Source organism: Oncorhynchus mykiss, chromosome 19, assembly GCF_013265735.2.
Source record: "Oncorhynchus mykiss isolate Arlee chromosome 19, USDA_OmykA_1.1, whole genome shotgun sequence".
Lineage (NCBI taxonomy): Eukaryota > Metazoa > Chordata > Actinopteri > Salmoniformes > Salmonidae > Oncorhynchus > Oncorhynchus mykiss.
Genome location: NC_048583.1, coordinates 18,084,463 through 18,094,909, shown reverse-complemented (window position 1 = coordinate 18,094,909; position 10,447 = coordinate 18,084,463). Strand labels below are relative to the sequence as shown.

The following is a 10,447-nucleotide window of genomic DNA, read 5'->3' as shown; positions in this document are numbered from 1 at the left end:
CACGCATTTGCAATATCAAGATATGCATTTTATCATCAGGTATTCTATTAGTCTAGCTATGGATCACACACTGCAGACTCAGTTTGTGCATCCTAACCAGTAGTGCAGAGAATCCGGCTGTATAGGCCAAAGGCTTCAATGTAGGCCACTGCGATGAAAGCACATGAAGGTATTTTGCAAACTACATTCAGAGGTAGGGGAATGCATTTGGCCCTATTACAGGTGACCTGCACATCTCTCATCTCCATCCCATCTTCCCAGAAGAGCACATAATTGAGCCACGGTCGTTGCCATGACTACGGGAGGGACCAATGAGCTGCTCGCGGCTGCCCGGTAACCTACTGCACGAGGCCATTTTTGCACATGGAGGGGCTCACAGCATATAACATCATCATCCTCGCATACAACCGCCCTTTCCCTGGGAAACAATGAGGCAGGCTTGAGCGATTGGATATCTGATAAACGCGAGCTGTTCCTGGGCTGTCAGATCCGGGGCACCCAGCAACGACGCACAGAGCATGCGGAAAAAAATGTGAGCGCTCGTCTCCTCCTCTTCAGCCAGCCCCTATTCAGTCAAGAGGTGTTGTCGTGGTGGGACGGCGTTTTGCCAGGAGTAAAGGGACAGTTTTACTGCAATGCTTTCTCCATAGCTCCGAGTGAGAGCAAGTTACCCGGGAGAAAGGGTGTTGCCTCGCTTTTGCCTGGCCGCACCGTGCACTAGCAACGTCCATGCACGTTTGCTTATTTGAAATTGGACCGAGCCAATTGAGGACGTCGAGGCAGGTGTGCGGTGTCATTCGGAATTGTTCTTGGTAGACGCTGTCCATTTTCCCGTCTCATATCAGATTTGTATGGACTTTAATTCCGGTCAAGCAGGCCCCTGTCGACTAGGTTGATACAGTATTTTGTTGCAGAGCGAATTTCTTCAGATGTCTCCGCGTTCGCTTTGAGGTAAGCAATGTAACAGCCACTGCAAGCTACGGCAATTTGCGCACATCTGATAATATTGTCGCTAGTATATCTACAGAGTTTCATGTCAAAGATGATAAAGCGTTATTATCCAATATCTTGAGCAGAGTCTACAATGTTGCCAATGTTGAAAGGAATGGAACATCGTGGTTTGCTTCTTTGGGAATGCATTCACGAAAAGAACAGTGCTGATGCCGAGCCTAAATGTCCTCTGCCATAGCGGAATGGTTGTTGTTACTTTGCAAAATTAATTTGCTCTACTGTAGCCTATAAAATACTCACCATAATTTGAACAACAAATTTGAGCTTTTATTATGGAGAGTTTCTCCTTGTCAACTTCTAGATAACTCGACTTCAATTCGATTGGATCACATTCCAGTGGACCGGTGTTGCCAGTTCTTGGCAATGAATAAGAAGGATTACGGTAACCCAATCTAGCGTGACCTTCTTGAACAAGAAAGGATGCACTCGAGTTGATGCGCCAATATTTGGCCACCTTAATTAACATAACAATTAGGCAAGGACCATCATTAAACTGTCATTAGTGGAGACCGGTCCGGGGGTTGTGAGGAGAAAAGTGGATGTCTTGTTGAATACAATAATGACATTGTTGCACTGTTCTTGCTTGTGTGTTTCCCAAACTCGGTCCTGGGGCCCCCGCTGGCAGCCTGGTCTCATAGACTAGATGTAACAGAGTAAATGTAAATCCGGCACACTCAAATTAGTATAATATGTTACTTTTGTTATGGTTACATAAAACAGATGGTTACTTAAGGCAAAAACGAAAGTATGATGGGTGGGCATATATCTTAACCCAAACCCTAGCCTAGCTAATGTTAGCCACCTAGCTAGAATTTGTAAAATAAAATAAATTTTTCAAATTCGTAACATATCATGCAAAATTGGGGATGAACATCCACAAAGTAATAGATACTATATACGAAACGTAACATCATACGGTTGATGAAAGACCTGGAATACTGATTTAAGGCAGACCACTGCACTTCTCTGATTCAGAGACGTTGGGTTAAATGTGGAACACACATTTCAGTTGTAGGCATTCAGTTGTACATCTGACTAGGTATCCCCCTTTCCCTTTAATTAAATGAAGTGTCACGGGTTTACATACAGAATAATACGAAATGTTTTGTGACCAGGTTGCCTCTAGGTGTACATTTTAGTTTTTGCACAAGCACTACACAGCTGATTCAAGTCATCAAAGCTTGATGATGTTGGTTATTTGAATCGGCTGTGTTAGTGCTACGGAAAAACCAACCCATGCTCCCAGGGGGCTGGAGGGCCCAGGCCTGAGTTAGGAAACCCTGGACTGGGTGACCATTATCCAAGCCAGCAATCAACCCCATCCATGTTTACTTTGTAATTTGTATAAGAGATATTGAATGAAACGACTATAGCCTACTTGGAAAACCAGACATTGAGCGAATTTAAGTTACATTTTCTCTCGTTTTTCATACCTCCAAATAATGCCCCCTTCTTCCCTCTTGCCTTGAACATTTTAAAACCACAGTGATAAAATTGATTTTACATTGTTGTCACCCACTCTCTTTCACTGATGAACAAAATCACTTTATTTTAGATTCAAACGCTCATTAACCACCCTTCACTCACTGGGCTCTAGCAGAATGGTCTCGTGTCATTACACCATCCCCAGTTCATGGGCATCAAAGGCTTAGTGCACATTAAGAAGATTACCCTGGCCAATTGTTGCAGCATTACTGAGTTTTCACTTCCTTCACTCAATAATATGCCCTTCAACAATGGCAGTCAGTCTTAACATATGCCAGAGTAGGCAATTATTGATGAGTCATAAAATTTGAATAATTATTTGCCTAAAGGTGATCATAGGATGTTGGTTTATGTGTTGTATCAAATGAGTTAATAAGTTGAATTTATATGCGGTAGCACAAAATAAATGACTTGTTTGACGTTGATGGCCTATTCAGTTGGTGAAATGAATGCTGTCACATAGAACAGCTGGACTGTCATGTAGGCTATTTACGTCCGCCGTAATACTGTAGTCTCTTTTCACAGCCGCTGTGTCTCAGACGTACGGTAGCTCAGTGAGCTCACTCATGCCCAGAGTTGACATCCCAGATCTGACAGGAAATGTTCGAGGCTTGAATCCCCTTTTTTTTTACTGTAACTCGGTCCCACCCACAAATAAAGGGATGATGTAATGAGGAAAAGTGAAAGGCCGGTAGTAACTTCCTGCTGTCGGCCTAGTCAATTAGTTAGACACGCACGTACAAGCACACACTCATTTCAATGCCTCTCTTCCGGCTCAATTTAAAATAAAAATAATATTGTGTAATGTTTGGCAGCAGGTTAGAGCGTTGGGCCAGTAACCGAAAGGTTGCTGGATCGAATCCCCGAGCTGACAAGGTAAAAATATGACGTTCTGCACTTGATCAAGGCTGTTCCCCGAGCGCCGACGATGTGCATGTTGATTTAAGGCAGGCCCCCGCACCTCTCTGATTCAGAGGGGTTGGTTTAAATGCGGAAGACACATTTCAATTTAGGGCATTCAGTTGTACAACTGATTAGGTATCCCTCCTTTCCTTTCCTAATGCTATCACTACGGGGAACCGCATACCGTGTCTGAGTGTACCTGAGAGCAAGTCTAGGGTGTGTGTGTGTGTGTGTGTGTGTTTGCAGAAGTGTTAGTGTGTGGGTTTGTGTGTAATTCTGGAAGTAGTTGTGTGTAATTTGGAAACTACTTTGTAACATGTGTGAACAAGAGAGAAATCCAACCTTGTCCAATGAAACTCATAATGGGAATCAACAGTTGGCAACTTGGCGTTTGAATGGATGTCACTAAGACGAGCTAGCCAATACACATTCCGGAGGGACGGCTTAAATATAACCATACGTTAATGGGACAGTCATCGCATTTTCACTTGATTGATGGCCCAGGGAGGGATGGTGTTACGGTGTCCTGCCACTACAGCTATGTGGCTGCACCTGCTTACCTGCTAGTTCGAGTTACTGAGTGAGAGCAGAGGGGAGTGGTGCAGGATCTTGGCGGGCCATCTGGGATTTGGAGAATGCCATACGGTTCCTGTCGACAGTACAGAACGGGCCGGGCCGCACAGTCCCCTCTCGCTCTTGTTTTCACTCGCTCTGTTTTGTTCCCCCTTCTCTCCAGCTCTCTTCCTTTTCTATTTCCCTTGCTTGCCCATTCACTCTTCCTTTGTCTCTGTCTCTCTCTCTCTCTCTTTCCCGCTTTAGAAGAAGAGCTGATGGCGTGGCTCAAGTGGTCTGTCTTTGAAATGCTTGCCTGGACTGTTTCTCAAGAACACTTTTTGATAAAAGGGCTGTGGAGCATATTTGCTGATCTCCAATACAGCAACTCGATGACCTTTTATTCAGGTGCACTGTAGTTTTCCCATGCCAGTTTTCCACAGAGACGTTCATCTTAGTAGCCCTTCCAACTATCTACCGTGTTTGCCATCAGTCTACATTTTAATTTGAGTCATTTGGCGGACGCTCCTACTTACTATGATTTAGTCAGTGAATTTAACTAAAGTAAGTAAAACGACTACATGACACGGTAATTGCGAATTCTTCAAAATGATGGAGAAGTGAAGTTGGAAGGTTGCATGCCATGGACTCTATGGCTTCCCTCAGAGTAAGCAGCTCAGAGTTGCCCTTTTGCCCTGAGCCTGATTAGCTATAGTGGGATTACATAGTCACACAAGGCTAGATCAGTGGAGAATGGCCTCTCGTCTGTTTTTTTTAAATAGTCATAGTGTTCTTAGTTTGAATTTGTGTCGCTGTTGTCCATTTTTTTTTAATGTTCTGTGTTTTTGATGTGGACCCCAGGAAGAATGGCTGCTGCTTCCTCAACAGCTAATGGGGATCCAAATAAGAATCCTAACGGGCTGCATTCTGTTCCAAAAGGAGATGGGATGCAAGGATTTGAGAGTCTATAGTGTGACAGAGGAAGCAGGAAGAAGGGATCCGTCCAATCAGCTGTAGACATCTGCAGTGTGTATCCAATGGAGGGCAATTCCACGGAAATAGAATTGCGCTGAAACTCAGATTGTTTACTTAAAATCTATGCCAAACCATTAATGTCAAAGTTTAACAAACCATACAACTCAATGCACTTTTAACAATTTTCCATTTTATAAAAACACATTTACTTGAAGGACTGTGCAGATGCAAATAATTTCATTAAATCTCTGTTTTATTTGTATGTGTTTTCCAAAAACGTTACGAAATATCTTCTCCGATTAAAGATTCAAAGATGTCTGCAGAAAGAATGGGGTGTCAGTTATGACTTTGAAAAAAAATCTCTTTGATTATTGAACTACAGTAAGTGAAGTGGATTTACACCCGGTAACAGAATTATGGTAACGGAATTTCATCATGGATCCCTGATCTGTGCTACACAGAAATGCATAATTATGAATGTCTTTCTCTTCATGGTGATGTATCCTAAATAGACGCACAAATGTGCAATATCTTCCTTTTCATATTTGGGTATTATTCAACACAATCGCTATTATTTTAATGAGCCCTGCCCCTAAACAAGACCAACTTTGATTGGTCCGGGTCGGACTAAATCTGAAACTAACATCGATGTCTATGTTTGGACATCAAAGTACATCACAGTAGAGTACAGTACATTAGTGTACTCAACTCTAGTGTGGTCTACTGTGTACTTAACTGTACTGAACTATACTCTACTTTTTTGTACTTTAACGAGCTGAAAGACGATGGACAGAGTTTACCCATGATGTTGCGCAATGATATGTCAAGTGGGGAGGGGGTGTTCTACTAAGCTATATGGCCTTACTGCTAATAGCCCATAGAAACGCTTTGAATAACAGATTCACTACATGGAACAACAGATGGTCCCCCTCCCCAAAAAATATTTGAAAGGAAGTTTGTTCAGAAAACATATTTTTTGGCATGTATTTAACCCCCTATTTTTGACACTAAATAGTCTCCATATATTCTTCCATTCAATTTTTTCAGCTGGTACCGAGGGGGGGCCCTTCTACGATGGCCTGTGCGTGAGCAAAACAGTATGTACAGTACCAGTCAAATGTTGACACACCTACTCAGTCCAAGGTTTTTCTTTATTTTTACTATTTTCTGCATTGTAGAATAAACCCCATGGGACCACGCAGCCGTCATACCGCTCAGAAAGGAGACGCGTTCGGTCTCCTCGATTTGTTCTGTCTCCTTGATATTACGTACTTTGGTGCGAAAAGTGCAAATCAATCCCAGAACGACAGCAAAGGACCTTTTTGGAGAAATGGTCTGGTGAAACAAAAATAGAACTGTTTGGTCATAATGACCATTGTTATGTTTGGAGGAAAAAGGGGGAGGCTTGCAAGCTGAAGAACACCTTCCTAACCATGAAGCACGGGGGTGGCAGCATCATGTTGTGGGGGTGCTTTGCTGCAGGAGGGACTGTTGCACTTCACAAAATAGATGGCTTCATGAGGATGGAAAATTATGTGGATATATTGAAGCAGCATCTCAAGACCTTAGTCAGGAAGTTAAAGCTTGGTCACAAATGGGTCTTCCAAATGGACCATGACCCCAAGCATACTTCCAAAGTTATGGTTTAAGGGCAACAAAGTCAAGGTATTGGAGTGGCCATCACAAAGCCCTGACCTCTATCCTGTAGAAGTTTTGTGGGCAGAACTGAAAAAGTGTGTGCGAGCAAGGAGGCCTACAAACCAGACTGTTACATCAGCTCTGTCTGGAGGAATGGGCCAAGATTCACCCAACATATTGTGGGAAGCTTGTGGAAGGCTACCTGAAAAGTTTGACCCAAGTTAATGCTAATTGAGTGTATGTAAACTTCTGACCCACTAGGAATGTGATGAAAGACATTAAAGCTGAAATAAATAATTATCTCTTATTCTGACGTTTCACATTCTTAAAATAAAGTGGTGATCCTAACTGACCTAAGACACAGAATTTTTACGAGGAATAAATGTCAGGAATTGTGAAAAACTGAGTTTAAATGCATTTGGCTAAGGTTTATGTAAACTTCCGACTTCAACTGTTCAATCAGATGTATTTATAAAGCCCTTTTTACGTCAGCAGATGTCAAAGTGCTACACAGAAACCCAGCCTAAAACCCCAAACAGCAAGCAAATCAGATGTACAATAGAAGCACGGTGACTAGGAAAAATCCCCTAGAAAGGCAGGAACCTAGGAAGAAACCTAGAGGAACCAGGCTCTGACGGGTAGAGATTATAAATATACATGGCTATTAAGGCCAGATTGTTCTACAAGATGTTCATAGATGACCAGCAGGGTCAAATAATAGTCACAGTGGTTGTAGAGGGTGAAACGGATAAGAACCTCAGGAGTAAATGTCAGGTGGCTTTTCATAGCCAAGCATTCAGAGGTCGAGATGGTAGAGAGGGAGTCGAAAACAACGGGCCCGGGACAAGGTAGCACATCTGGTGAACAGGTCAGGTAGAACAGTTGAAACTGAAGCAGCAGCACGACCAGGTGGGCTGGGGACAACCAGGGGTCGTCAGGCCAGGTAGTCCTGAGGCATTCTTGGGCTCAGATTCTCCCGGAGAGGAGGGGTAGAGAATTGGAGTGAGCGTACTTAAATTCACACAGGACACCAGATAAGACATGATAGCTCACCAGATATAACAGACTGACCTAGCCCCCCGACACAGACTATTGCAGCATAGGTACTGGAGTCTGAGACGGGTGGGTCGGGGGACACGGTGGCCCCGTCCGAAGATACCCCCGGACAGGGCGAACCCTACCCACTTTGCCAGGGCACAGCCCCCACACCACTAGAAGGATATCAACAGACCACCGACTTATTACACGGAGACAAGGCTGAGTATAGCCCACAAAGATCTCCTCCACCGTTCAAGCCTGATAGGGGCGCAAACCTGGACCGGAAGATCACGTCTGACTCAACCCACTCAAGTGACGTACCCCTCCTAGGGACGACAAAGAAGAGCACTAGAAAGCCAGTGGCTCAGTCCCTGTAATGGGGTCAGAGGCAGAGAATCCCAGTCGGGAGAGGGGAGCCGGCCAGACAGAGACCGCAAGGGCAGTTCGTCGCCGTTCACCTTCTCACCCCTGGGACAGATTACACTTACTCATCTGACCTACTGAAGAGATGAGTTTTCAGTAAAGATTTAAAGGTCGAGACAGAGTCTGCGTGTCTCACATGGATAGGCTGATCATTCCGTAAAAATGTAGTTCTATCGGAGAAAGCCTGCCCTGCCTCCAGCTGTTTGCTTAGAAATTCTAGGGACCATAAGGAGGCCTGTCTTTTGACCATGGCATACGTGTAGGTATGTACGGCAGGACCAAATCTGAGAGATGGGTAGGAGCAAGCCCATGTAATGCTTTGTAGGTTAGCAATAAAACCTTGAAATCAGCCCTAGTCTTAATTAATTAACAGGAAGCCAATGTAGAGAGGCTAGCACTCAAATATTTGGTTCTAGTCAGGATTCTAGCAGCCGTGTTTAGTTTTTTTGTGCTTTATCCGGGTAGCCAGAGATTCGAGCATTGCGGTAACCTAATCCATGCTTTTGTCACTTCTAGATTAGACTTTCTGCATCATTTTTAGGCAAAAAGTTTTGGATTATTGCAATGTGACGAAGATGGAAAAAAGCTGACCTTAGAACAGTTTTGATATGTTTGTCAAAAGAGGGTCCAGAGTAGTTTTATTTGAGACGACTGTACAACCATTAATTGTCAGATCCAACAGCAGATCTCTTTGTTTCTTGGGACCTAGAACTAGCATCTCTGTTTTGTCTTTAAAAGTAAAACATTTGCTGCCATCCACTTACTTATGTCTGAAACACAGGCGTCCAGGGTAGACCTAAGCTGTGTTGGCATAGCAATGAAAGATGACATTGTGTTTCCGAATGACATCCCCAAGAAGTAGAATATATATATATATATGTGAAAACGGTTGTCCTAAAACGGAGCCTTGAGGAACACAAACTTACAATTGATTTGTCAGTGGACAAACAATCCACAGAGAGAAACCGATATCTTTCTGACAGGTAAGATCTAAACCAGGCAAGAACTTGTCTGTGTAAACCAATTAGGGCTTCTAATCTCTCCCCAAAAAATTGGTGATCAATGCTAACCTACAAAGCATTACATGGGCTTGCTCCTACCCATCTCTCAGAGCAGCACAAAGGTCTAGGAGCCAGAGAACAGATGCAGAGCCATTAAAATATAATTTACCACCACCACAAGTGCAGTCTCAGTGCTATGATGGGGTCTAAAACCAGACTGACTTTTTTTGTATACATTATTTGCCTTCAGGAAGGCAGTGAGTTTCTGCTTTTAAAACATTTTTGAGAGGAATGGTAGATTCAATATAGGCCTATTTAAAAAAAGATATATATAAAAAATGTTTAAAAAAAAAAGTTACAAAAAAAAATTTCATATTAAAAATTCAAAAAACAGTTTTATTATACGTTTTCTGGGCTTTTTCAAGAGAGGCTTTATTACTGCCACTTTTCGTGAGTTTGGTACACATCCGGTGGATAAGGAGCCATTTATGTTCAACATAGGAGGGCCAAGCACAGGGCCAAGCACAGGAAGTAGCTTTTTCAGTAGTTTAGTTGGATTAGGGTCCAGTATGCAGCTTGATGGTTTAGAGGCCATGACTTTTTTTTTATGAATGTGTCAAGCAATACAGGATTTAAAAAAACTTGATTGTCTCAATTGATTCTAGATCCTAGCAGTTCTGTGCAGACTCAGGACAACTGAACTTTGGAGAAATACGCAGATTCAAAGTGGAGTCCGTAATCTGCTTTCTAATGATCATGATGATTTCCGTTGAAGAAGTTCATGAATTTATCACTGCTGAAGTGAAAGCAATCCTCTCTTGTTGAATTCTGCTTTTTAGTTAGCTTTGCAACAGTATTCTCATTCTCCTCAATTAGTTTGGAAAAATAGGATGATGGAGCAGCACTGAGGGCTCTTCGATACTGCACGGTACTGTCTTTCCAAGCTAGTAAGAAGACTTCCAGTTTGGTGTGACGCCATTTCCCTTCCAATTTCCTGGACGTTTGCTTCAGGGCTCGGGTATTTTCTGTATACCAGGGACCAAATGTCTTTGTTTTTAAGGGTGCAACTGCATCTAGGGTATTACACAAGGTTACATTAAGATCCTCAATTAGTTTGTTAAATGAGTTTTGTACTCTGACGTCCTTGGGTAGGTGGAGGGAGTCTGGAAGGGCATCTTGGAATCTTTGGGTTGTCCGAGAATTGATGATCCTTGATTGGGGTCTGAGCAGATTATTTGTTTACGATTGCAAACGTAATAGAATGGTGGTCTGATAGGCCAGGATTATGAGGATAAACATTTACATCCAGAATATTTTTTCCACGGGACAAAACTAGATCCAGGGTATGTCTGGAAATGATTTGATCCAGAGACATGTTGGACAAAGCCCACTGAGTTGATGATAGCTCCGAAATCCTTTTG

At 43.0% G+C, this 10,447-nt stretch overlaps 1 protein-coding gene across 3 annotated transcripts in view; it reads left to right on the top strand.

The window, feature by feature from the left end:
* The first annotated feature begins 380 nt into the window (after positions 1-380).
* Positions 381-10,447, top strand: part of LOC110497456 (sorbin and SH3 domain-containing protein 2) — an 86,873-nt gene continuing 76,806 nt past the window's right edge. For 2 of the 3 annotated variants that reach the window (XM_036954378.1, XM_036954377.1), the window contains exon 1: positions 381-951. The gene's annotated coding sequence lies outside the window, so the exon portion shown is untranslated. The remainder of the gene's footprint in view (positions 952-10,447) is intronic. The other variant, XM_036954379.1, reaches the window with a different exon arrangement.